We start from the raw sequence: 11342 nt of genomic DNA on the forward strand, positions 1-11342 counted from the left end.
GAATTAACTCGGTCAGAAACCCGCTGCCAGTTAAAATCCAGGTCCATGTGTTTCCACTCCATGCTGCAACCAATGCTCGGAAGTGTTAATTGTTATGGTCACATGATCCTCATTTGGGACCACAGGAGTCATAGGCAGTCCCTCGAAACGAGGATGACTTGCTTCCACGCCGAAAAGGGATGAGTTCACAGGTGTTTCAATGAAGGATCTAATATTCCGGATCCTGAACTACATCCTGAAGGGAGGAAGATGCCTGTGCGTGGATTTTTTTAACGTGCAGTGGCCGTTGCACACCAGCCACCACACGGGCTTGACAGAGCTAGGCCTTGGTCCAGTGGCAAGGATTACCAAAGCCTAACTGGAGACCAGTTCTGCTGCACGGACCTAGCGCACACATCGCAGTGTGGGCTGGCCCGGGATGCCCCTGGGCCCTCGCCTCTTCTGGGCCCCGAACTCTTGCCTCTCCTGGGCCCCGATCACGTCCCTCTACAATCTCTCGCCGCTCCTTCGCCCCGACCTCGCTGCTCCTGCTGTACCTGTCCACACTGCAATCAGCCATCAGCCTCCTGCAGCAACAGGCACTGCCGCCACACATTGCTACCTCTAATGGCCCCGGCCTGCTGATGGTCTTGCAGGCCTGGACCGTGACCACAGGAATATTGCTATTCTGAACCCCTTTGATTTTGATGCTGTATCCTTTTCCTCAGCTACAATAGCAGAAATACCTTCATTAAATCTGCTTTTTTTTTATCTTGCTAAGTTTACTGATCTGTTTATTGTGATATTTATCTGCGCTGTGCCTCTATTGAAACAGAATAAAATATGCATCACCTAAAATTGACCTGTTGCATGCTTGTTTTCTCTTCCAAAGAGCTGGGTGACAGTTATTCTCAGTATTAGATGAGCCAAGCATTGTAAGTGCGTAGGGCTAGAATTTCCCTAACCTGTTTTTCTGGCGCCCTCACTTGAGCTGGGCCGCTTTTGTCCGCCTCCAAGCGCGCTGAAAAAAGACCTCCTTATTCTGGCCGCTCCCCAGCCTCTCCTCCGTCATGGCACAGCATGGCCCAATGGATTGGGGGCAGAGCCAGGTCCCGGCGCTGAAAACAGTGCCGCGACCTCTCCACATTCGCGCTAGAGTCTGCGCGCACGTGCAGTAGCTCCTGGCAGGCCGTTTCTGCCAACGCGCACTGCAGGCTGTGTGGGAGGGGCCCGAAGCACGCCATCCCTAGCCCTGGCCGAATGGGCTCCCTCATCGGCGGCCAGAGTGTACTCTGCAGGCTGTGTCATCTGATTGTTTTCTTCCCTTCATGTCAAAAGATGATTTGATTCTTTCAGCCTTGGATTAGGGGATTTACAGATCAGAAACACTTTAAGAAAATCAAGATGGAGCTTTGGCCTGGGAGGGGCCAGCGGTGATGGTTCTTGAATCCACCAGTGGCGATGCCTCTGACCCGATTGTAAAACTCCTGAAGAGTTTCTGGGGCTCTGGGTTTGTAACTCTCCACCAGATGAACCGGGGATTCATGCGGGTGTTTGATGCCATGCCGGACATCAGTCTAGACCTGCTTCGCAAGAGGGTACTTCCACCTCCCCCCCCTTCCCCCTCCTCCTCTCTCCCCCCTCTCCTTTCCTTCCCCCCCTCTCCTCTCCCCCTCTCCTCTCTCCCCCCCTCACCCCCCTCCTCACTCCCTCCTCTCCCCCCCTCCCCTCCTTTTCCCCTCCTCTCTCCCTCCTCCTCTCTCCCCCCCTCCTCCCCCTCCCTCTCCTGTCCCCTCCCTCCCCTCTCCACTCCCACCCTCCTAGCCCTGGCCGAATGGGCTCCCTCATTGGTGGCCCGCTGCATTCCCTAAGGTAGGACTTCTATTTTTTATTTGTTATTTATTGATTGCTTATTACTTTGGTCTTGTTGCTTTAGGGGCAGGGTTCCTTCTATTTTATTTGTTGATTAATTGCTTATTACTTTTTGTGCTTTGTTTGGTGCTTGGTGGTGCTTTAAATATAGTTACTTGCGCCGATTCCTTAACTGTAAGTAAGGTCTTTTTGTGCGGACAAAAGTGAACACATACGCTGCCCTAAGTTAGTTCAGTACAACTTTTTTCTGGCCAAATTGGCATAAATGGTGTAAGTAGCTGGGAACGCCCCCTTTTGAAAAAAAAACTGACCTAACAAAAAACCTAACTAACTCACTTACACTGGCGCAAATTAAATGGCCATATTTGCAACTAAAAAGATACACCAGAAAAATCAAGTTACACCAAAAAAAAACAGTGCAACTCCTGGGGAACTTTGGGCCCGTAATAACATGCATTGCCACAAGAAGAATCTCTAATATTCACATATATTGAAGGAAAGACACTGCATCAATAATTCTTCTGCTGGAGCTGTCCTCTCTGACCTTGTGTTCTCTGTGAAGATTGACAAGAATTAATGAAGCATATTTAGGAAGAAAATAATCATGTTTGGTGTAAACAATGGCACACGCTCTCCCTTGCAGCTCTTCCGTGTTTGTTCATCCCTTTCCAAATCATTTGCATCTTTGGGGAGTTGTATTTTACCGTGTAACAATTTAAAGAAAGTTTATTAGTACTTGCACTTTGTTTTTCTCTGAAGTCAGCCAAATTCAATCAAGTGTGATGAACATGAAAGGTCCATCACTGTAAAACAAAACAAAAAATTATTTCACGGCCTTCAGGTCCACAAGTGTGTTACAGCCAAGTAATTACATTTGAAATATAATCACTGTTGCTTTGTTGGCAAATGCAGTGGCCAAACTATGCACAGCAAAGTCCCACAAACAATGAGGTAAATGACCTGTTAATCTAATTTTGGTGGAGGGATAAATATTGACCAAAGTACCTCCCCTGCTCTTCTTTGAAAGGTATTATGGCACATTTTACATCCATCTGAGAGAATAAACAGAGTCACCTACTCTCTCAGTACTGTCTCAATACTGGACAGAAGTGTTAATTGAGATTATGTGTCAAAGTCCTTATCATAGGCGGTCCCTCGAAGCGAGGATGACTTGCCTCCACGCCAAAAAAGGATGAGTTCACAGGTGTTTCAATGAAGGGCATAATATTCCAGGTCCTGAACTACATCCTGAAGGGTGGAAGATGCCTGTGCGTGGATTTTTTTTAACGTGTGGTGGCCGTTGCACACCAGCCACCACACGGGCTTGACAGAGCTAGGTCTTCGTCCAGTGAAAAGGGTTAGCCAAGACGATGGGCCTAGTGCGCACACGTATCGCAGTGTGGGCTGGCCCGTGCTGCCCCTGGGCCCCTGGCCCCAAACTCTCGCCTCTCCTGGGCCCCCATCACATCCCTCCACAGTCTCTCGTCGCTCCTGCTGTATCTGCTCACGCTCCAATCACCGACCTGGACCTTGATGACGTCACTCTTCGCCTTAAGTGGGGCTTGAACCCACAACCCTCTGTCTTAGAGGCAAGAGTGCTACCATTATACATGATCTGTCAAACAAGCCTCAAGCTAGCTGCAGGTGGCCAAGAATACATGGCTGCAATCTGCTCAGACCTGCCTGTGCTGGTCAGGAGGAGGATATAAATTTTTTTGAAATGAATTGTTTTAAAAAATTGCTGATTATATATTTCTCCATTTCTCTCATCTCCTTCACTTTCTCCCCTTAATACTCTTCCCTATAAGGTGTCACTCATTCTGGGGTATTTCCATGGGTAACTGTCTGGCGCCTCATCAAAATAGCCATTTTAGGCGTGAGCCTAGACATGTGTTAACAGCCTATCCAATTGCTCATTGGAAACCCTGCTTACTTTCCTCCATTTTCCCTTTCCATATCAATGATTCTGAGGGTAATTGTGGTGTTTCAGTGCATCTTAGGCTGAAACCTTTCTTTACATACAAAGACCCACTGTGGTGGACCATTGCAACAGTGGTTAATGTTCAAAACTCATTTAAAAAAGCATACAATTGATGAACCAAACAGTGTAGTGAATTGTAACTCATGGGCTACCTGATATTCCACCCATATCTGAGCTAAGTTATCAATTATGAAGGCAGGTACTCTCGCACTCCTGTCTTGCTATCATCCTTGTGGTCAAGCCCTCCAGAATGGTACACAGTGAACATTGAGTACTACTGGTATACCAACCCGCTGAAGTCCATTTTTGCCTACTGTGTTTTCACCCTCCAACCAGCAAGACATCATAATTGATTGATGTACTGTTTATTATTATACATTTTCAGCCAATTTGCTTCTTTTCTCAACTATTTAAGGTCCTGAAAAACTCTTAACCCAAGGAAAACTTTAATAGGATAAAGACTCAGCCTAGTACTGAGATAGAATCAAACTTGTTGGGGACACTGGAGATCCTTATGCCCCCAAAAGCTTTGGCTTGTCACAAAACTTTCATTGACACTGATACAAAAATTGTGCATAAAGGTATCTACTGGTGCACAAAAATTGCACTCAGCAAGACTTCAGTCCCGAGGTGTTAGTTGCCCAAGGAACAAAAATATCCAAAACTGTGCATGTTTTGGGAGTTGGTCTGATCGATTGTCTCATTCATGTGTATGTGTGAGAGACTGAATGCATGCTTGTGACAGAAAGAGATGACTGCATGGTTCCGGTTATGTTCGTCACTGGAATAACATGATTACTATTTGCCTATGTGTTCTATTCCTTCTGATCCCACAATAAAGGAGCAACTTATTTCCTTGGGGGGGTATTGGGGTAAATCTGGTAATTGAAACAAAATTGGCAGGGCATGTAGTCTAGCTGAAGTCTCACCTGAAACACGTGACAGAAAGTATGATGCTTTCATTATCACTGTGATTGCACAGGTTGAGCGTCCGAAACCTGGAGTTCTGAAATTCATAATGTTCCAGAATCTGGACACTGGGCCGATCCATGGCGGGGTCGTCCGGAATCCGGAAAATGTTACGTAATCCGGACATTTTTTTAAACCGAATTAACCGCTGAAAAATAATGACAAAATAAAAACTTTAACTTACCTTTTTTGCAGGTCTTCAACGCAGGTTTTTCCCGGCCGTCGACCCCTGACCCGGAACCCCCGACCTGCAGCCGATGCTGCCGAATGGAACCGTCGACATCCCCCAAGCCCCACTGCCCGCTGGACGCCCCGCTCCTTACCTCGGTCCCCCCCCCCCGCTCCTTATCTTGGTCCCCCGCTCCACTTACCTCGGCCCCCCCCCCCCCCCGCTCCACTTACCTCGCTCCCCCGCTCCCCTTGCCTCACCGCCCCCCCCCCCGCTCCACTTACCTCGGCCCCCCCGCTCCCCTTGCCTCACCGCCACACCCCCCCGCTCCACTTACCTCAGCCCCCCCGCTTCCCTTACCTAGCCCCCCGCTCCCCTTGCCTCGTCCTCCCCCGCTCCACTTACCTCGCCCCCCCGCTCCTCTTGCCTCACCGTCCCCCCCCCCCCCCGCTCCACTTACCTCAGCCCCCCCCGCTTCCCTTACCTAGCCCCCCGCTCCCCTTGCCTCGTCCTCCCCCGCTCCACTTACCTCGGCCCCCTGCTCCCCTTGCCTCGCCGCCCCCCCCGCTCCCCTTGCCTCACCGCCCCCCCCCCACCCCCGCTCCACTTACCTCAGCCCCCCCGCTTCCCTTACCTAGCCCCCCGCTCCCCTTGCCTCGTCCTCCCCCGCTCCACTTACCTCGGCCCCCTGCTCCCCTTGCCTCGCCGCCCCCCCCGCTCCCCTTGCCTCACCGCCCCCCCCCCACCCCCGCTCCACTTACCTCAGCCCCCCCGCTTCCCTTACCTAGCCCCCCGCTCCCCTTGCCTCGTCCTCCCCCGCTCCACTTATTTCGCCACCCCCCCGCTCCCCTTGCCTCATCCCCCCCTGCTCCACTTACCTCGGCCCCCCCGCTCCACTTACCTCCCCCCCCCACTCCCCTTACCGCACCCCCCCGCTTCCCTTACCTCGCCCCCCCCCCCCCCCCACCCCGCTCCACTTACCTCGGCCCCCTGCTCCTCTTACCTCATGCCCGTGCCCCCCCCTACTCCCCCGCTCCTTACCTCGGCCGAGACTTTTCTGGATTCAGGATGCGGAAAGAAGTTCCGAAATCCGAAAATACCCGAAATCCGGAACGGCCTCGGTCCTGAGGTTTCCGGATTTCGGACGCTCCACCTGTATCACTAAAGCAGAAGAAAAGTTATGTCCTTGTTCATTTTGATTTTGGGAACTTTTTGAGTGATTTGTACCCTTGCTATCAGGATTTCCATTTTAGGAGAAAGTATTATGTTTAAACAATCAGTATGAAATAGATTTGGGTTTGAATTGATAGATTTACTTAAATGCTACTGATCCAACGAATAGCTGCCCATTGTGCACAGGCAGGACCTGAATCCATCAAATCCTAGCTTGTTATTAAATTAATTGTGGCAGTAAAATATTCCTGTTTGTGAAATGTCACTTTGAAAGTGTAGTGATTTTGTATTTTCTGGTAAACTGTGTTGAGTAATTAAAAAATAAATTGGATTTTTATAGCACCTTAGCACATCCCCAGGCTATCTGAATCAATCACGTTTGCCATTTTTGCCAAGCTAGAAACAGGACATGAGTGATACAGAGATAAGCAGTGTTTGAGATTTATGGCTTAAGTTCAAATGTTTACTTTGACTGATAGTGAAAGTTTAGCTAGAATCTGAACAACTTCAATAATTAATGTCTCCAAATGATGAGACTTAGAAGGTAGTGTCACAACCATTCCAAGGACGCTGCACTACACTGAGGTGTCTAGCCTAGATTTTGTGCTCAAGTCTCTGGAGCAGGACCTGACCCCACAACCTACTGGCTCAGAGGTGACAGTGTTACCTCTTATATGGCTCAGAGACATGGACCATGTACAGGAGACATCTAAAGTCGCTGTAGAAATATCACCAACAATGTCTCCGCAAGATCCTACACACCCCCTGGGAGGACAGATGCACCAACGTTAGCGTCCTCGACCAGGCCAACATCCCCAGCATTGAAGCACTGACCACACTTGATCAGCTCAGCTGGGCGAGCCACATAGTCCACAATCCAGACACGAGACTTCCAAAGCAAGCGCTCTACTCGGACCTCCTTCTCGGCAAATGAGCCAAAGGTGGACAGAGGAAACGTTACAGGGACACCCTGAAAGCCTCCCTGGTAAAGTGCAACATCCCCACCGACACCTGGGAGTCCCTGGCCAAAGACCGGCCTAAGTGGAGGAAGTGCATCTGGGAGGGAGCTGAGCACCTCGAGTCTCATCGCCGAGAACATGCAGAAATCAAGCGCAGGCAACGGAAGGAGCGTGCGGCAAACCAGTCCTACCCTCCCTTTCCCTCAACGACTATCTGTCCCATCTGTGACAGGGACTGTGGCTCTTGTATTGGACTGTTCAGCCACCTAAGGACTCATTTTTAAGAGTGGATGCAAGTCTTCCTGGATTCCGTGGGATTGCCTATGATGATGATTTTACCCCTTCTCAATTATTTTTACCCAGCTGACTGTAGACGTTTTACACAGACGGGTCTCTTGGTCCCTGCCAATCTCATTGTGTAATTTGGCATATTTGGGCATTTTCCAATAAACAGCAGACCCCTTTATGAACTTCTCTGACATATTATGGCCAGTGATATTGTTGCACTAAGTAATTCTCAAGTTTGAAATCAAATCTCTGTTATTTTAACTGATCTCTGCTCGACCAACAATGGAAGCATTACATTGGCCCTACTGTGCCTAAACTGGGAGTCAAAAACAAAGTTGGGATAATGCTCCTGATCTTTATCCAGTGCCCCTTGGTGAAAAATTAATTGGTGTGCATGCTGGATGAGGACAGGATAGAGCTTAACTGTGGTGTCACCCATGATTGAATATCCTGCCATGAAGGATGACAACTTGAGGGAGATTTAAAGGCTTCCATCACCCATGGAATTGTACCTCAGTATCAATCTCTTTAAGAGAAGAGGGGAGAAATTGGGATGGGACAGAAATTAGGTATATTGTTAATGCTGATTCTTGGAGAGAGCATGTATAAATACCCTATTCATATCTTATTTCCTCAAAGGAAGTATAAATGGATCAATCATCTTTAAGGGTTTTATGCAATACAGAAAGATAAAATCCAAATTTAGAGCAGAAGATTAAATGAAAATTACATTTCAATTAAAGTGAAGATAATTATTGATACTGTTTACATTCATCAGCATATAAAATTAGGATGGAGAAAATATAGTCTTAGCTAACAGCACTAACTACATTTTATTGATGAATTTATGATTTGCAAGTTAGCTTCCATGGGGAGGAGAAAAGACGTGTCAAGTAATGCGGAAAGTATCCAAGTCCTAACTTTGCACTTTTCACTACTGAGGAGAATACCATTGCTTCTTCTTCTTGCAGTGTATTTTGGAGCAGGATGCTATTACTGTAGCCTGCTTATGCTTAGTAACAATATTCTTTGGAAAGATTATAGATGACAAATTTGCTGGAATTTTTTGAGGATGTAATGAGCAGGGTGGATAAAGGGGAACCAGTGAATGTGGTGCATTTGGACTTCCAGAAGACATTTGACAAAGTGCCACATAAAAGGTTACTGCACAAGATAAAAGTTCACAGGGTTAGGGGTAATATATTAATATGGATGGAGGATTGGCTAACAAACAGAAAACAGAGAGTCAGGATAAATGGTTCATTCTCCGGTTGGAAATCAGTAACTAGTGAGGTGTCGCAGGGATCAATGCTGGGACCCCAACTATTTACAATCTATATTAACGACTTGGAAGAAAGGACCAAGTATAACGTAGCCAAGTTTGCTGACGATACAAAGATGGGAGGAAAAGCAATCTGTGAGGAGGACACACAAAATATGGAAAAGGACATAGACAGACTAAGTGAGTGTCAAAAATTTGGCAGATGGAGTATAAAGTTGGAAAGTGTGAGGTCATGCACTTTGGCAAAAAGAATCAGAGCAGGTTATTATTTAAATGGAGAGAGATTGCAAAGTGCTGCAGTACAGCTGAATCTGGGGGTACTTGTGCAAGAAACACAAAAGGTTAGTATGCAGGTACAGCAAGTGATTAGGAAGGCCAATGGAATCTTGGCCTTTATCGCAAAGGGAATGGAGCATAAATGCAGGGAAGTCTTGCTACAGTTGTACAGGATATTGGTGAGGCCACAACTGGAATACTGTGTGCAGTTTTGGTTTCCATATTTACGAAAGGATATACTTGTTTTGGAGGCAGTTCAGAGAAGGTTCACAAGGTTGATTCTGGAGATGAGGGGTTTGTGTTATGAGGAAAGGTTGAGTAGGTTGGGCCTCTACTCATTGGAATTCAGAAGAATGAGAGGTGATCTTATCGAAACATATAAGATTATGACAGGGCTTGACAAGGTGGATGCAGAGAGGATGTTTCCACTGACGGGGGAGACTAGAACTAGGGGGCATGATCTTAGAATAAGGGGCCACCCATTTAAAACTGAGATGAGGAGAAATTTCTTCTCTCAGAGGATTGTGGATCTGTGGAATTCGTTGCCTCAGAGAACTGTGGAAATTGGGTCATTGAATAAATTTAAGACAGAAATAGGCAGTTTCTTAACCGATAAGGGAATAAGGAGTTATGAGGAGCGGGCAGGGAGGTGGACCTGAGTCCATGATCGGATCAGCCATGATCATATTGAAAGGCGGAGCAGGTTCGAGGGGCCGTATGGCCTACTCCTGGTCCTATTACTTATGTCCTTATGAGCTTTGGTAAGTGTTTTAGTTATAATGTTCAAATCTGGAGAAAGCTGTAAAAGACAGATAGGGCTGAGTAATGTCATCCAATCTAAGGAGGTATTGTAAGATGAATAAACAATGGTATCTTGCAGAAAGTGCAGGAGGAGAGAAAAAACTCAATGGCCTAGAATTTTCTTGAAATCAGTTACGCATCGATTACACAACGAGGTGGGTGACTTTGAGTGCACACTGGAACCCTGCTCCCATCTTCGTCCGACTCTGTCCATGTAATTGTACATTGATGGGCTTGATAAGCCCACCCAGAGCCATTCCCGGCTACTTAAAAGGAAGCAGGTCTGATGACATCATTTGATGATGTGTCATCAGCCGGTTTCCTTAAAGGGTCCATGCCCACATTTTGAAAATTGTGCTGTCAGTGTTCTACAGCATTGAGGTGCTGCAAACACTGAGCAGCACAGCACAAAGGTGCATGGCTGCACCCAGGCTCTCCCATGAGTCCCTCCATATGCTTAATAAGGGAGTCACAACACGTAGGGAGGCTCCCTTCCAATGGGCGGAAGAGACCTCCCCAGGATGCCAACGCAGCCTGGTTGCACATTGCACAGGAGGACACAAGCAGGGATGTCATCAGGAGCACCTGGCTGCAGTGGCACAAACCTTTCAATTTTCTCAGTGGATCACAAAACGTTACTGCAAAGCCACACTCAACCTCATCCTGCTGTGCCACTCATCACATCCCCATCACTCTGCCTTCCCTACACTACTCCTGCACATCCTTACTCACACCAACTTACCTTGCACCTCCACCCATCCCTCCCTCTCTATCTACATTCTCACTTCCCCATCTCACGAGTCACCCCTCACACTCACCCTCATATTTGTCCAATCATACCAACTAACAACACACCAGGATAGGCACGCGTCTTTTAGCCGATGTTCATGTAGAGTTTCTGCTGATGTGATGTCAAACATGAAATCTTTATTTTCAACACTCTGCCTTTTTGGACAGATTTGTGTGCACCTTTGGAAGTGGCTTAGTGAGTTGCAGTGAATGGTGAGTCATAACGGTACCTCCCTCCCCCCCCCTTCCCCCACCCTGCAATGGTGCTGAGTGTGAAAGGAATGGCTTGGGCATTGCAGGGATACGTTGTGGTGTTCACGTGGGGTGGAGTCAACCTGGTGCATCACATGACAGCCAGGGTATACAGCATCAAGTGAAGTAAATTTGGCCGTGGTGAAGACATCCCTGGTGTCCCAGGCAGCAATGTACTCGGGTGCTGATGGCTTCTGTCCTGTGCAGCATCAGGTGATTGCAGAGACGGTTGGTGTTGTTGTTGGTGCTGCTGGTGTGCCTGGTGCTGCTGGTGTTGGGGCTGATCATGGTGGGATTCTATCAGTGGTTTCCCTTAGGTGTTTTCGAAGCACCCCTACTTTACAATAGTTCCAGTGCTGGGAGTGATTACTGTACTGAACAGATGAATGAGCCACGGACAAGTACTTTGGTCTCAACCGGCAACTTTTATTAAAGTTAAAGGACACACCTGCACCCAATAAAACCCTGATGTGTAAAACAAACAAATGCAGTACAATACACAGTCTGACCCATCTAAACAGCTCCCATCTCAAGTACCCACGTCTAAAATCT

The sequence above is a fragment of the Pristiophorus japonicus genome, chromosome 14 (assembly GCF_044704955.1).
Source record: "Pristiophorus japonicus isolate sPriJap1 chromosome 14, sPriJap1.hap1, whole genome shotgun sequence".
NCBI lineage: Eukaryota > Metazoa > Chordata > Chondrichthyes > Pristiophoridae > Pristiophorus > Pristiophorus japonicus.